General features: G+C 41.2%; 1 long non-coding RNA gene across 2 annotated transcripts in view; it reads right to left on the bottom strand.

Moving 5' to 3' along the window:
- LOC137522757 (uncharacterized) overlaps window positions 1-14800 on the bottom strand; it is a 120721-nt gene extending 105921 nt beyond the window's left edge. For both annotated transcript variants that reach the window (XR_011022429.1, XR_011022428.1), the window contains exon 1: window positions 14713-14800. This is a non-coding gene — a long non-coding RNA (uncharacterized lncRNA). The remainder of the gene's footprint in view (window positions 1-14712) is intronic.
- Window positions 14801-17332: the final 2532 nt, after the last annotated feature.

The following is a 17332-nucleotide window of genomic DNA, read 5'->3' as shown; positions in this document are numbered from 1 at the left end:
AGCCCCAGGTAAGCATAAAAAATGCAGTATGAACCATCTCAGGTTCATTTTAAGTCTGAATAAAAATGTTTAAAAGTTCAAAGAAAAAGGCAGCTCTTCAGTTTACCTTCCTAACTAAGTTTTTAAAGCGATGTACACACACTTGACACGTGTCACCCGTGCATCAGGATCAAGTTGGGTGTACAAGTACTGTGCACGTTCCATGTATGCATTCCTGTGCCAACAGCTGAGTTACACACCTGTTTCTATTAAGAAGGGTGGAGATAATAGTACAGTGCGATGGAGTGGCTTCTGGCCAGAGGGGTATGGAGGGGAAGAATATGCTGGGGGGCAGTCTCTATTGATTGAGGATCTGGTATGCTGGATCTCAAAGTGACCTCGGGGAATGCCTGTACAGATATAGTCTCGACTGATATAGTCCCAAACAGCTGAATCAGCCAAGTTTAGTATAACATCTGTACATAACTGTCAGGCCGGTAAGATATCAGCTCACTGCTCAGCTACTATGCCCCGATCTAATGCTGGGGATACACGGTACGTTTCTGTACTGTGTATCGAGCAGCTGATCCGGCCAGCTGATAATATTCAGCTGGTCCGATCACGCTGCTCGACCCCCGCCCGCTCGATCCCCGCCGGGGCGGACGAGCGGTAATCGATCCGCGCGCACGCGCGGACGAACGGGGACGCGCCGGCTAATCGCCCACCAGATCGACCCGTGTATTCCCACCTTAACACCACCTTCTTCACCTTATGTGGCACATCCTCACTTCAATGGGAGGTAGGGAAACAACACCTGCCCGACTTCTGTTACACCCAGGCCTTGTAGGTGCAAGGTATAGGAGCTGGACGTAGAGTAAACTAGATAACTCACCAGAGCCAAACAAGACACAAGAGCAAGTCAAATAACAATCCAAGTTCATACACGTAAGATCAGAGATTTCAAGGTACACAAGGAGCAGGCGATATCAGAATTAGGCAATCCAAGGTCGGTCCAGGCAGAGTTCAAAGAGTAGTAAAGTTCCAAGCAAAGGGTCGGTACAGGCGGCAATCAGAGAATAGTCGGTTTTCAGGCAAGGATCAAAACAGGCGGCAATCAGAGAGTAGTCAGTTTCCAAGCAAGGTCGATACACAGATAATCCAATATACAATAACACACCTAGGAAAAGCACACAGCCAAAGCTATCACGGGCAACATCAAAGTGTCAGAACAGACTTTAAATACTGACAGCATCCAATCAGTGGCCGGCCACACAACACAGCAACCAATCACAAACTTTACGGCCCTGCCTGAGTGTCAGCTGACTAAGAGATCAGCTGACCCAAAATTACAAAGCCTGCCTATGTGTCAGCTGATTAAAATATCAGCTGACAGTAAGTCTTACATTTCCTTAGGGAATAGGATGGACATATACTTCAGAACGTCCGTCCATGTTCAGTGCTGGAACGCAGAGTGCCAGGAGCAGCGCAAGCAGCCCCGTTGGGAAGGACACCAGCATTGCTAGGGGCTGTGAGTGCAGACGCAGGAGAGGACGGAGCGGCTCGTGTCTCACCGTGGGAGCCCTCATCGCTGGAGCGTACAGGTAAGTCCTTGACAAGACTTTACATACTGTATAGCTTATGATTGGACTGCAGATGCATACATTTTCTAATGTCAAGCTGCCCATCATTTTTTTGTTTTGGATAACGCACTAGCGCTAGACGGCTAGTCATATATTTTACTACAGATCACTTATAATATTTTCACATTTGTGCACAAAAAAAACATTTGCAGTGAATTTGGAAACCATTTAAAGTTCTTGTCTGTAGACAAGAAAAATTAAACTTCTGCAACAACGGAAAGCTTACCACATGTCTGAGGAACATTGTTCTATTAAACAAAAGTAGAAAAATCTTTAAAGTACAGTAGAAGATGGCGAAGGGTTATTTTTTGCAGCTTTGAGGGCAACACGGGAAAGAAACAAATCCTTCAATTTACAGCTGTGAGGGGTCTCCTAATGCTTGGCCTACTGTGACATAATAACTAAGGCTCATTTCTGGGAATCCATATATTGGAAGTGCATACTTTGCTCTATATGTCAGCAATTTTCTTCTAAATACCTTTATTTCTACACGCCCAGGAACATATTTAAAGAACTGTCCATTAACTTAAAAGGCTTTTCTTTCATAGCATGACCTTCAACTGACGTCAGTTTAGCCAGTGCTATTAACCATGTATTTGTCTACTTCCACACAAAAAAAAAAAAAAATACTATAAATATAAAAATAACAATTTTAATTTAAACTTGACGGAGGGTACGAAAAAGTGTGTTCTCTTAAAGTGGAGCTGTCAGCCATACTATCTCAGAAAAAAAACACATATATAAGTAGTTAAATACTTGCTCTACTTACATAAAATATGTATTGCACTGTCCACATTTTGATTTTTCTATAGTAAAAAAAGAGAAATTCCTTCAAAGGATTTTCCAATTTGTCTATGTCTATCTTGAAGCCAATCCTGACATAATTTCCTCCCTTACTCTGTCTGTGTATCATTGCCCACCCCCCTCCCAGTCTTCAGACACTCCCACCCAGGTATGCAGTAGAAAGTGCATTGAGAACTATTGGCCAATCAGAGAGAAACATAGGTGTGGGAGGGGAAAGCAGGAGGGAAAGAGGCTTCAGCCAATTAGGCTGCATTAGTTAAGTCTGAGGGGAAAAAAAGAAAACCCAGCATGCCCCGCAACTTCCTTTGTACGGCAGATGTACCAAATAAGAGCCAGGGAAACTGGGAATTAAATTCTATGGATAAGAAAAATGTTGGATTGCCTGGTTAGCATAATTATTACTTGTTTACCTGATAAAAAGAAATATTTTTTTTTATATTTTATGCCTGACAGTTACTCTTTAAAGAACAAGTGACACCCATGCTAGCCTATAAATAAAAAAAAACACATATATAAGTAGATAAATACTAGTTCAACTTACATAACAGATGTATTGAACTGTCCATGTTATGATTCCTGTGAATTTTATAAAGGAAAAGCAGAGAATCCTATTCTAGACAGTTTCCATCTTAGTTACCTTTGAATGAAGCTAATCCTGCCATCATTTACTCCTTCACTCTTTTTTTTCCTCTTGCTAATTGTGTATTAGTTACACACTCCCAGAGTCTTCAGACACTCCCACTGAGGTCTATACTAGGAGGTGCACTGTCTTATGTCATTAGAAGCAGGGAAAAATAAAGGGAAGAGGAGGAATATATTAGAGATAAAAAGACCACCCGGCATGCAACTGTTTTGCCAGCCAATGGCAATGGCAATTAAAGGTCAATTAAAGGGCAAGTATGTGATAACTCTAGACCATAACAGCAGAAAAAGTTTTTAAAGTTTTAAATACAGGATTAGCATCTTTATCACTTAATACACTTAGACCAGATTCTGTTGAAATTTGATTTTAATGGTGACAATCCCACTTTAACCACTTACACTTTAACCACTTAATCCTATCTGGACGGATATATCTTTCCAGATAGGCTGCACTGCTGCCTGGTGTGCATGATCGCGTGCACCCCCACCGCCTTCTGTTAGCCCGGAGATCATTGAAAGGGAAACGAAGTTCCCATTCATTGATCTAAGTCCCCGTATTAAAGACCGACACCGTCAACGAGACGGCTCCACCTTTCACAAATCCCCTTCTGCCCCATCTACTCATTACTTCTGCTTTGCGGGAGAACTTTCCGCATGCAGAAGTGAGCTGTGAGGGCATCTTGTGGCCAAATAGTAAAATTGCAACTGGAAATAAAAAATTCCAGATAATTAAATTTTTTTTACTTTTAGTATTAGCCCCTTACCTCCCACACGCATTGATAGGAACACACACATAAAAAATAAAAATAAATAAATAAAAAATATACAATAAAAAAATGACATAAATAGTTACCTTATTTTTTAAATTATGGGCTTGTAATAAGTGATGGACGCAAAACTGAAAAAATGAACCTTTATTTCCAACTAAAATATCGGTGCCATACATTGTGATAGGGACATAATTTAAATGGTGTAATAACCGGGACAAATGGGAAAATAAAATACATGGGTTTTAATTAAAGTAGCATGTTATATTTTAAAACTATAATGGCCGATAACTGAGAAATATTGAATTTTTTCAATTTTTTTCTTAATCTTCCTGTTAAAATGGATTTATAATAAAATAATTCTTAGCAAAATGTACCACCCAAAGAAAGCCTAAATGGTGGCAAAAAAAAACAAAACAAGTTATAGATAATTTCATTGTGATAAGTAGTGATAAAGTTATTGGTGAATAAATGGGAGGTGAAAGTTGCTTGGATGCATAAGGTGAAATGACACTGAAGGCTGAAGTGGTTAAAAGTCATTAAAAGTATAGCAATCTAGAAGCAGCAGAAAATGTCCCAATAAGCATCTAACACTGTAACAAAAAAAAATAGAGCATCAGCTTTTTGGGCTGCTGGTGAAAGTATAGAATCCAGTTTTCATGGGATGCATTTCAAAGCACAAAGTGTTTCCCTGGTAACAAAAAATGATTAAAGAATTGGCTGTTGGGTTCATATAGTATACCTTTTCTGTTTGCTCATGTACGACATTTGGGAGGCAGTGCGGACAAGACTAAAAGATCAGGCAGAATGAAGGAGTTCTTCCTAGAAATGTAAGCAACTCTCACATTACCATGCAAGCAAAAGACCTTTGGAATGGACTTCCTAAAAAAAGGTAGGCTGAACCTCGTAGTACAGAAAGAGGCCTCTTAGATTGGATTTTCTTTGAAAAAAAATGAGGTGCCCCCCACCTCAGAGTACAGACAGAAGACCCTTGCAGTGGTCTTCATAATAAATCACAGCTTTAGCCCTTACATGCAATGCTTACATTTAGAGGGGTGGTACAAGTAGAGGAGAACTTGGTGGAGTTGGAGCTGATTGAGGAGCAATCTTTCATCAGAATCAGGATGTTCTTCCATCTCATAGTACTCTCACATTTACTATCACTGTCCCACAGTGGCGTAGCTAAGGAGCTCTGGGCCCTGATGCAAGTTTTACATGGGGCTCCCCAAGCACTCTATACATAACAATTGATATTGCGCACCAAAACTTGCCAATGGCAACTACAGTATCAGAGGTGCAAGAAGGGGATGGGGAACGGCTTGTTAATGATTATTACTGTTCAAAGCATATATAGAAGTGGTTATTATGAGCACAGGACCAATAGAGAGCTAAGACTACAGTTGAGGGAGAGCCCCGATGTGGTCACTACCTCTGCACCCCTATTGCAACGCCCCTGCTGTCCCATTTTATTGGTCTGAACATGTTGTCATTAATTGCTGAATAATATAGCTTTAGCTTACAGAAATATAAGATGTCAGTAACAGTTGTGGTCTTTAACTGCACAGTTATATAGTTGATTTGGTAAAAAAAAATACCATCAACCAGAAACACATAAAATAAATAAATAAAATAAAATCATTTGTACAACACTGTCCTGCACCCTCACATATCCCTTTTTTTTCTTGCTTTTTTTATTTTTTTAAGCAAGACTTTTTTTTATAAATAGAGCTGTCACTACCTGTGTCATTAACTTGGTAATGTGCTTTTATTTAACTAAATAACACCTCCCAGCTTCCTCCACCTCATTTATTCAGTCGACTCTGACTCTTGGTGACAATATGTACTTCTGCTCACAACTTCGCAAGATGTCTCTGTCAATCATTGATTCTTTCAGCTGTTGCATACGCATGTATATAGCTTCACATATGCTGTCCATCCATCTTAGCCCCTGTCATCCTCTTCTTCTTTTGCCCTCAATGTTTCCAAACATCAAGGATTTCTCCAAAGAATCCTGTCTTCTCCTTATGTGACCAAAGTATTTGAGTATTAATACAGTAGAATCCCTTTATCGTAAACTCCAAGGGACCTGGAAAAGTAGTTTACTACATAATAAGTTTGCAATGGAAGATAGAGCCGCTGCAACCACCACTGCAGAGCCAAAGGGGAGCCAGGGAACCAAACGTCTCCAAGCAAAAGTTCCAAAAAAGGATATCCCGCTACACAGATTGGCAGGGTATAAAATCCAAGGCTTTATTTAGAACATCAAATGACACACAGAAAAAAGCTCATGTGTATCGGAGCTCTGCATGGCTCCTTAATCAATGTAATGGTTTTTAATATAGTGGTTTGATACACATTCCTGATTGAATTGTTCACAATAAAGACATTTTTTATATTGGCAAGTGAGGCCTGGTCTAACTTTTTTCATGTAGTGGTGATTATAGCCGATTAAGTGTCTGATTTGAATGCCCACACATAACTGAAAATGCTGTTTGGAGAGTGCAATTGCACACAGTGCAGCTGACTTTCGGTTATATTGCCATTAGGAGACCAAAGCTTTTTCTTGTATGGCTCCTTAACCACCCTGGCGTTCTGATTAAATCGCCAGGGTGGCTGCGGGAGGGTTTTTTTTAAATAAAAAAAAAACTATTTCATGCAGCCAACTGAAAGTTGGCTGCATGAAAGCCCACTAGAGGGCGCTCCGGAGGCGATCTTCCGATCGCCTCCGGCGCCCAGAATAAACAAGGAAGGCCGCAATGAGCGGCCTTCCTTGTTTTGCTTATATCGTCGCCATAGCGACGAGCGGAGTGACGTCATCGACGTCAGCCGACATCCTGACGTCAGCCGCCTCCGATCCAGCCCTTAGTGCTGGCCGGAACTTTTTGTTCCGGCTGCGCAGGGCTCAGGCGGCTAGGGGGGCCCTCTTTCGCCGCTGCTCGCGGCGAATCGCCGCAGAGCGGCGGCGATCAGGCAGCACACGCGGCTGGCAAAGTGCCGGCTGCGTGTGCTGCACTTTATTTGATAAAAATCGGCCCAGCAGGGCCTGAGCGGCAGCCTCCGGCGGTGATGGACGAGCTGAGCTCGTCCAGACCGCTCAGGAGGTTAATCATAGCAATCATAGCATATCTGAAGTTTACAATATCAGAATTGGTGATACATTGTATATTTATTGGTGATACATTATGTATATGTTATTTATACAGACATAGTTGCTGGGACCTGAGGACTGAGATTACTATATCCAGAGGTTTACTATAACAGAGTTTACTATAACAAGATTCTACTGTAGTAGTATCACCCCTTCTAGTGAATTCTCTGGCCTTATTTCTTTAAGTATTGACTGGTTAGATCTTCTAGCAGCTCAGGGAACTCTCGGTAGATTTCTCTACACCCACAGTTCAAAAGCATCCATTTTTCTACACATGACCATATTTATAGTCCAACTTCACAGCCATATGTTACTACTGATTAGACCATGGATCTAACTGGTAAAGTGACATCTCTATCTTTTAGTATCTTAGCCAAACTTGTCATAGCTTTCCTTCCAAGCAACAAGTGTCTCTTAATCTCATGGCTGCAGTCACCATCTGCACAGATCTTCGATCCCAGGAAGATTAAATGTGTTACAACTACTTTTTCTCCATGGATTTGCAGTTGGTCCACTGGAGCAGATGACATGACTTTAGTTTTCTTGATGTTAAAGGACAACTGAAGTGAGAGGGAGATGAATGCTGCCATCTTTATTTCCTTTTAAGCAATACCAGGTGCTTGGCTATCCTGTTGATCCTTTGCCTGGAATACCTTGACCCATAGACCATGAGCAAGCATGCAGATCAAGTGTTTCTGACATCATTGTCAGATCTGACAAGATAAGCGGCATGCTTGTTTCTGGTGTGGTGTGATTCTGACACTATTGCAGCCTAATAGATTAGCAGAGCTGCCAGGCAACTGGTATTATTTAAAAGGAAATAAATATGGCAGCCTCTATATACGTCTCACTACAGCTGTCCTTTAAGAAGTAGACCAGCTTTGGTACTTTCTTATTTGACGTTTTTGACCAGGCTCTTAAATTTTTCCTCAATTTCAGCCATCAATGTGGTATTATTGGCGTAGCTCAGACTTTATATTCCTGCCCGCTATCTTAATTCCAGCATTTGACTCATCCGAACCAGCTCTCCGCATTACATGTTCTGCATAACAGTTAAATAAATAAGGAGTCAATATGCAACCTTGATGAATTCCTTTAGCAGTTGTGAACCAGTCTGTTATTCCACACTCTGTTCTAACGTTTGCTTCTTGGTTTGCATATAGATTCCTCAAAAGGAGAATGAGATGGGTTGGTAGCCCAATTTCCATGAGAATCTGCCACAGTCTATCATGATCTACACAGTCAAAAGCTTTTGAATAGTTAATAAAGCAAAATTAGACATTCTTCTGGAATTCCCTTGCTTTCTCTATCATCCATCAAATGTTGGCAATAGGGTCTCTTGTGCCTCTCCCTCCTCAAAAACTAGCTTGCATATCGGGCAGTTCTTGTTGAACATATTGCTGCAGTCTGGCTTGTAGAAATTTGAGCATTACCTTACTAGAATGTGAGATAAGTGTAATGGTCAGATAATTTGAGCACTCTTTTGCATTGCTCTTTTTGGGATTGGCATGTAAAATAACCTTTTCTAGTCCAAAGGCCATGCCTTTGTTTTTTCATATTTGATTGCAACTGCAGAAGAAAAATATTTTTTGTTTGTTTGCTTTTTAAAAGAGCAGTGGAATGAGAAACTTTAAAATGGAGCCATACAACCTCAGGTTTAAATGTATGTGATATTAACCGGTTAGATGAAATACCGGGACAGTAACTGCTGTAAACTATCAATCGAAATTGAGACTTGAGCACACAAGTGGTATTGCAGTATGTGGTAAATCATGACTTCAAATGTAAAAAGTGTAACTGGAGAATATTATTTTCTGGATTTGAAAAAACAGTCACTATTTTAATGCTAGGCCTTATGCTTATATGGTTACCAAATGGGCCCCATTTAGGCCAAAATATAATTTCTATATGGGTTGCTTGGCCCCATTTAGGCCAAAATATAATTTCTATATGGGTTGCTCCAGATGGGCCACACAGCATTCCACACCCAAGAATTATATCAGAATCACCTGGCCTGACATAGAAAAAAATACCAAGTTTTTTGATGGGCCTCATATGGGCCTAAATATAGCTCCTCTATGGGTTGGCCCCACATGGTCTCCATAAAATTCTGCACCCAAAAATCACTTGGGAGTCCATGTGTGACCCACCTCAAAAAAATTAACCCTTAAATGGGTTATTTCTGAAACCCAGAAGTAACAACTACTACTGGGCAAGATTTGAATTAGCGCATATGAAGAATAATGGGGGCCACAATTAAGTGGGCCAGCTTGTTAATGCAAAAATGTGGGACTTATATTGGACTTACATGGGTCAAAATTAAATGTCCTTATGGGTAAAAAAATATGCTTTATCAGTCGCATGTATTGATCAGACATGCTGCAAGATGTCAGGCCGACATGGTCAATCAGTTGCACGGTGGTAATCGCAAAGCATATCGGGGTTAACAACCCCTGTGCTGCTTCCCTTGTGTATAAATGTACGCCCCCCCCGTGTGTGCATTTATACATTATATGTCCTGTGTCGCCCACCGCGCGGTGCCCATCCATCTTTGGAATCCCCCGCTTTTTCGTCAGCGGTATATCATGCCACTAACGGAACTTGTATACATTAGGGAGGCCATTGACAGGCTTCAGATGTAGCGGACTTGGCTGATTCTTGAAAGCTTTCATACTAAAAATCGATCGGGAATCTGCCCTCGGTGTATGGGCAACCTACAGCTCTCTCTAATAAGATTCAATCAGAGAGAGATTTATCTCATGGTCGTATCTGCCCATTATCGATAGATGTATATTCCTTACAATGTAATATGCACAGTATTCTGGTTGTCAGCACAAGCAACCACTGAGAAAAGTAACTTCTTCTTCAGACCATCACCACATGGGGCTTGATTCCCAAAGCCGTGATAACTCTTATCACGGTCACGCTAGCGTTTTGCGCACGCTATAATGCGTGTAACTTTTTCACGCGCAAATACGAATTTGTGCACGAAATCACCGCCGTTTACGTGTGAAAATTAGCATTTTCATTTGCACGCAAACAACGTTAAGCGCTATAATGCTAGCGCGATTGTGAATCAAGCCCATTGTCTGTGACGTTAGACTTTATTATTAGGAAGCACTTTATTGGTGGAGCCAGTTTCCTCAGGTACAAAGTCTATAATGTCGAAATTCAGAAAACAATGAACGAAGCTATTAGGCAAAGCTCACGCATTAATGGAAATCTGTGGAACATTCTTTCAATCTGTGTAAGTACCAATATAGACCCTACATATATCTCATCTGACATGTACATATTTAGCATCATCCATCCTGAGGTTGAGAGAGATTCTGCATATAATTTAGATTAAAAATTAATATATTTTACTGACATTTCTATACCAGTCAGCATTTTGAAGCGTAAAATTCTTGAGGTCGCTAATGGGTTAATATCACGGGGAAAAAATTCTAAAATGTGATATATATATATATATATATATATATATATATATATATCATTTTTATGTATGCAGAGGCAGAATCTATTTCATGCTCAAGATGGATAATGCTAAACATGTGCGTTTCAAATGTGATATATGTACAATCTCAATAGTACTTACACGAAAAAAAAAATGTTCTGTAAATGTTTAATGGATTTGTTCATCCCCTTGTGTATGGTATTTAGGTATAAACAATTGCCTGAGGAAGCTGTGTTGACCAGCAAAATACGTCACTGTAATAAAGCCTAACATCCTTCTCTGCTTTAACCGTTTTCTCAGGCAGTTATTGCCGGAGAGTTATCCAGGGTGTGACAGACATGGATTGCGCCATGGACTCCAGGTGGTTAGTGGGGTAGGGTACAGGTCATGTCTGTAATACCCTCGTTTCATACTTGAACTCTCTATTTTTCTGCCAATTACAAGGGAAGGCTGTAGTATGTTGTGCTGCACTGTGCATTTACTTGTATGCTGGAGCCAGGCTGACTGGAGATGGAGGAGGAAGCAACTGATATACAGCACTTATCCCCTGACTACCTCCTTTGGAGACATATGCAGAGCTGTTCTCCGGATCTATAGCCCCATCTACACCATACAATTTTTTTCCGATTCAATTCAATTCGATTTGATTCATTGATTCGATTCAAATCAATCCGACATGACCGATCGGGATTCGATTGGATTCAAATTGAATCGAATCCTGATCGGACATGTCAGATTGAATCTAATCAATGAATCAAATCGAATTGAAACGAATCGGACAAAAAATGTTATGGTGTAGATGGGGCTTAAGTCCTAATTTGAGTGCAAGATGTAGTATGAGGTAAATAACGGGTTATACTTTGTTTTGATAAACAGGCAGAGAAGCTTAGGCAGAGAAGACATTAAAAGAAAGGTGTTTTATTAGGCAGAATAGGTAATAGGTGATTAGGTGAAGGCAAGGACAGGGTAAAGTGTGGGTGGCTTCACTAGCAGAAGAGATGATCAATAAAGAAAGATCAAAGTGGCAGGTTGGCACCAAATGACACAGGCAAACAATAATTAGTATGACTATTTGCTGAAGGATGTGCTCACCAGCCATATGACCACAATCCAAAACTTCACAAAATAGAGGCGGGCACCAATCCCCTTAAAAAGCAAACAGCATTTATTTAGTCCTTAAAAAAGAACAAGTACAGTCAAGCCAAGGGGTGCACATCAGGCCTAACTGCCGTCTTATGGTCCCTCCCACTTCGCCAGAGGCCTCTGACGAAGCAGGAAGACCTGCAAAACGGCTGTCAGTCCTAATGTGCACCTCTTTGCTCGATTGTACTTGTTCTTGTTTAATGACTAAATAAACGCTGTTTGCTTTTCAAGGGGTTTGGTGCCCGCCTCTATTTCCTGAAGCTTTGACTAGCAGAAAAGGGGTTGTTATGATGAATAGTGATAAGCAATTTTAACCATTTTACCTCCAGATGATTTTTGCACGGGTTGTCCTCTTAGGAATAGGAAAACACTTTTTTTTTCTTTTTTAAATATTGCAGTACATTCACTTAACCTCTACCAAAATGAATTAGCAACAACTTTATGATAAACAATAGAAATGATTCAGTCTATCAGCCTCGCTGTCACAACTTCAAGAAACATGACAGCACAAAATGCTTGATTAGATCACAAATGGCTAATGAGAAAATGACTGGGTACTTTATTATATTTCCTGTCTATCAAACACGCAAGTCTGGTCCTGTAAGAATGGTTAAGACAGTAAATTATGTACTGTAAAGTGAACAATCCTTACTGAACTTAAAGCGGTTTTAAACCCTGACAAAATATTCAATAAAAATGTGTTTTCCTACTTTTTATAACCCATACAATTATCATATTTGCTTTTGTGCATGAGTATTATTATTCATTTAGAAATTATAAGTTCCCAAAGTTTTGTTTATTTACTTTGAAAGCTGCTGGTGCATTTTATTCATAACTGTTTTAGTTATATTGTAAATGCAAGTTATGATTTCTGAGCAGTGTTTCAGTTCAGGACTCATTAGCAGACGTTTCTGCACAGTCAGAGAATGTTTACTTAATTGTATCAATTGATGGTTGGCATGTTTATATGGTTTTTAAAAAACACTCATTGTGTTATATTTTACTATTTTTACACCTGAATCCATATCACACCCAGTGACATTTTTATATGAACATCAATTGCTAAAGGTTACATGAATTGTCTAGCTGCCCAAAAGAAAGCTATTTTCCCCTGACTTTGGGTTTCCGCACATGCACAGTCTCTCTAAGGCCCGGTTCACATTAGCGTTCCCTGTCCGGATTCACCGGACCGGATCCGGACCGTATACTGTACAAACGGAACGTACGTTCCGCATAGCAATGCAAAGGCTATGCAGACGTTCACACGTGTCCGTTCCGTACAGTACGGAGTCGGACCGGATCCGGACTCCGGACACTTTTCCAACATGCGCTATTTTTTGGGTCCGGATCTCCGGCCCACGCACCCGGACCGGAGCCGGACCTGAGCCTGACAGCACCATCCGGATCACAGAAACCAATGGGAAACGGAAGGCACAGAACACACTGCCTACAAAAACCTGACGTTCTACCCCACTTCCTATGCGTATCCAAGCGGCCATTTCGGATGGGGACACATGGGCCAAGCATGTCTGGAGTGGAGCAGCAGTGACAGACGTGCTGGAGCTGTTTGGCAGAATGTCAGAGGTGGAGGTGAGGCCTACAGCGGAGGAACCTGATTCTACAGGTGCACTAGGTGCACCTTCTCCTGACCCCAACATTTTTTTATTTAAATTTCACTATTTTTTGCCCACGGATCCGGATGGCAGCCTGATGCATGCCTGATACAAACGGACCGGATCCGGATCGGAACCGTACAGTTCTGATGAGGATCAGGTCCTGATCCGATCAGGATCTGATCAGGATCCGGGGCCTTATTACCATATCACTGAATTACATGCTGAACTGGCGGAGCCGGGTTTTGAACCCTGGTCGCCTGTGTCGGAGGCAGAGCCCTTGACCATTACACTATCCAGCCATTACTGGCTATCCCATATTCCAGCCACTGCTGGGTATCCCATAACTATCCCACTGGAAACACTCACTTCCTGTGCGACCTTAGTCACACTTCCTGTTACCAAACACTTCCTGTTACCAAACACTTCCTGATTGGACTTCAGTCCTGTCAGTTTAACCTCTCTCCCTATTTAAAGCAAGCCTCACTTCATAGTGACACAGAGGTGCTCAAACCTACTGCTTGACCCACTGAGGTAAGGTATCATATACTTTATTCTTGCAGTTTATATTAATTCCTTTTGTGTCCATATAAAACTTTATATGCTGTCTGGGAATAGACCGTGGCCTATACCTAGCTCTACCATGTAACTGTTTCACTTTGAGACATACAATATGAACCCTCTAATCTGTGAGCATTAAGCTTTAGCTATTTGATTTATGACATCTAAGCTTGTTCGCATGGCCCTGTGTTTATGTGGGCCGTAAAAGTTTTTTTTTTTTTTAGCAATGCTTTATGTAGAAATTATTTTATGTGCTTTCTACCAATTATCTGCTGCGCCGATTGTTGCAATTCTGTGGGTAGTTATTGTGTGTACATTTTGTTTTTATTCCAGTTGTGCTCCCATTTTTGCCTGAGGAAGCGGGGTCACGCCCGCGAAACGCATTGCATTTGTGGAGTTAAATAAATTATTTGTCAATTCTGTTTTATCGAGACTCGAGTGAGTTTTCTTTTTTGTAAGAGGGAGGTATGTCCACCCTAACATCCCCCTCTGCTTTTAAACGGTTTTTAAAACGTTTTACTCTACTCTGGCGCCTCTGTATACCGAGCTTTTGCTGACCTTTGAATGCTGTTCTACTAAAAACAATGGTGTTAGTATAGTATACAGTATGCTGTAAATAATCTTTTAGAGCATAGAAGAAATGCTGGGTTTCATTCCACTTTAATGAACTACAGCCCAAATAGTCATGCAATTACTTCAGCCTTTGAATTGAGGGGAAGTTGGACACAGCAATGACTTAATATATGAAGATGAGCTATCCTTTTCCTACTATCTAAAGCTAAAATGTTGTAGCTTTAGTTTCACTGTAAACCTGCTGTGCCCAATTCACTTACAGTATAACCAACGCAGCAGAAAGGTTTAAAGTAGCATATTAATGCTAGTAGCCACATATATGAATAGCAAAACTAAACTTTACTCTTAAAGTGCACTTGAAGTGGAAAAAATATTGGACATTTACCTCAGTAGAGGGAAGTCTGTGGAGACTTCCCTGGCCTTCTTACACCCCTCCATTCCTCCACTGGGACCCTTGGAAAATATGCAACATGAAAGTGAACCTGAGGTGAAAATAAACTTATGGCATAAACAATTGTATTTATCCTCCTACTCCTAAAAAATGAATTATTATTTTTTAGATACACCATGGTTTGATTTTATACTTAAACATTTACAAAGTAAAATATATGTTTTGTTGTCTCTGCTCAGTGTTGGCCTATTAAGTGTCACTAAATGAGCTATTGCCCTTTTTCTATCTCCCCCTGCTCTCAGAAGTTGTATTCTGCCTGGAAAACTTTTATAGCTGTAATTTTCTTATCAGTGATTTTTACTATATTCCACTAAAAGTGTCACTTACCTGTGGCTTCCACCGGCCCCCTGCAGCTATTAAGTCCTATGCCATCACAGAAGCCTCCTAAGTTTCTTGCTGCGGGTCACCTGCCAATTATTTGTCTAACTAGACGAATAGCACTGCGGCTGTGCAGCTGTGACCATGCCTGTCCTCGCTCCCGTGAGCATCATCGGGAGCTTACTGGGTAGGTGCAGTACAAGACGAGCGAGGAGAACGCCAGTGCATACCACTAAGGCTGCATCTGAAATGACCACCATCTCAGTGTGCAGCACCTAAATAGATCCTCTGCACACTTCGCATTCAATTCAGATGCAAATCATATGCAAATCTGCTACTACTTATCATGCAAACAGGAAACTCAGGAGGAGGGGCTGGGAGCAGCTAACCTGACAGTTACATAGTTATAAAGTTAAGGAAAGGTGGTGGGGAAGGCTGCGCATCCCTAAACATATGTTGCAATTGAATGGTTAATCGCACAGGCATACACCGCCTCTGCCAGACTGAAAAATGCATGCCCTGCATCCAAGACAAGTGCTAACATTTATTAAACTAGGAGGAACTTCAGCTTCCAATATGGTTTGCATGCAAAGTATATTATACTAGACACTTGCACCACGGTGGGGCAAACCTCCGGGCAAGTGACCTAACCTAAATTTAAAACCTTGGGAGCAGCTAAGCAAAAAAAAAATGTGTAACTTACATTTGGTTGAACAGCAAGGAGAACGCCAGTGCATACCATTAAGGCTACATCTGAAATGACCACCATCTCAGTGTGCAGCACCTAAATAGATCCTCTGCACACTTCGCATTCAATTCAGATGCAAATCATATGCAAATCTGCTACTACTTATCATGCAAACAGGAAACTCAGGAGGAGGGGCTGGGAGCAGCTAACCTGACAGTTACATAGTTACAAAGTTAAGGAAAGGTGGGGGGAAAGGCTGCGCATCCCTAAACACATGTTGCAATTGAATGGTTAATCGCACAGGCATACACCGCCTCTGCTAGATTGAAAAATGCATGCCCTGCATCCAAGACAAGTGCTAACATTTATTAAACTAGGAGGAACTTTAGCTTCCAATATGGTTTGCATGCAAAGTATATTATACTAGACACTTGCGCCACGGTGAGGCAAACCTCCGGGCAAGTGACCTAACCTAAATTTAAAACCTTGGGAGCAGCTAAGCAAAAAAAATGTGTAACTTACATTTGGTTGAACAGCGAGGAGAACGCCAGCGCATACCACTAAGGCTGCATCTGAAATGACCACCATCTCAGTGTGCAGCACCTAAATAGATCCTCTGCACACTTCGCATTCAAATCAGATGCAAATCATATGCAAATCTGCTACTACTTATCATGCAAACAGGAAACTCAGGAGGAGGGGCTGGGAGCAGCTAACCTGACAGTTACATAGTTACAAAGTTAAGGAAAGGTGGGGGGAAAGGCTGCGCATCCCTAAACACATGTTGCAATTTAATGGTTAATCGCACAGGCATACACCGCCTCTGCCAGACTGAAAAATGCATGCCCTGCATCCAAGACAAGTGCTAACATTTATTAAACTAGGAGGAACTTTAGCTTCCAATATGGTTTGCATGCAAAGTATATTATACTAGACACTTGCGCCACGGTGAGGCAAACCTCCAGGCAAGTGACCTAACCTAAATTTAAAACCTTGGGAGCAGCTAAGCAAAAAAAATGTGCACACTGAGATGGTGGTCATTTCAGATGCAGCCTTAGTGGTATGCGCTGGCGTTCTCTTCGTTATTCAACCAAATGTAAGTTACACATTTTTTTTTTGCTTAGCTGCTCCCAAGGTTTTAAATTTAGGTTAGGTCACTTGCCCCGGAGGTTTGCCTCACCGTGGCGCAAGTGTCTAGTATAATATACTTTGCATGCAAACCATATTGGAAGTTAAAGTTCCTCCTAGTTTAATAAATGTTAGCACTTGTCTTGGATGCAGGGCATACATTTTTAAGTCTGGCAGAGGCGGTGTATGCCTGTGCGATAAACCATTCAATTGCAACATGTGTTTAGGGATGCACAGCCTTTCCCCCCACCTTTCCTTAACTTTGTAACTATCTAGCTGTCAGGTGAGCTGCTCCCAGCCCCTTCTCCTGAGTTTCCTGTTTGCATGATAAGTAGTAGCAGATTTGCATCTGAATTGAATGCAAAGTGTGCAGAGGATCTATTTAGGTGCTGCACACTGAGATGGTGGTAATTTCAGATG

This window comes from Hyperolius riggenbachi, chromosome 6 (genome assembly GCF_040937935.1).
Source record: "Hyperolius riggenbachi isolate aHypRig1 chromosome 6, aHypRig1.pri, whole genome shotgun sequence".
In the NCBI taxonomy this organism is placed as follows: Eukaryota; Metazoa; Chordata; class Amphibia; order Anura; family Hyperoliidae; genus Hyperolius; species Hyperolius riggenbachi.
This window is presented reverse-complemented; position numbering and strand designations above follow the sequence as displayed.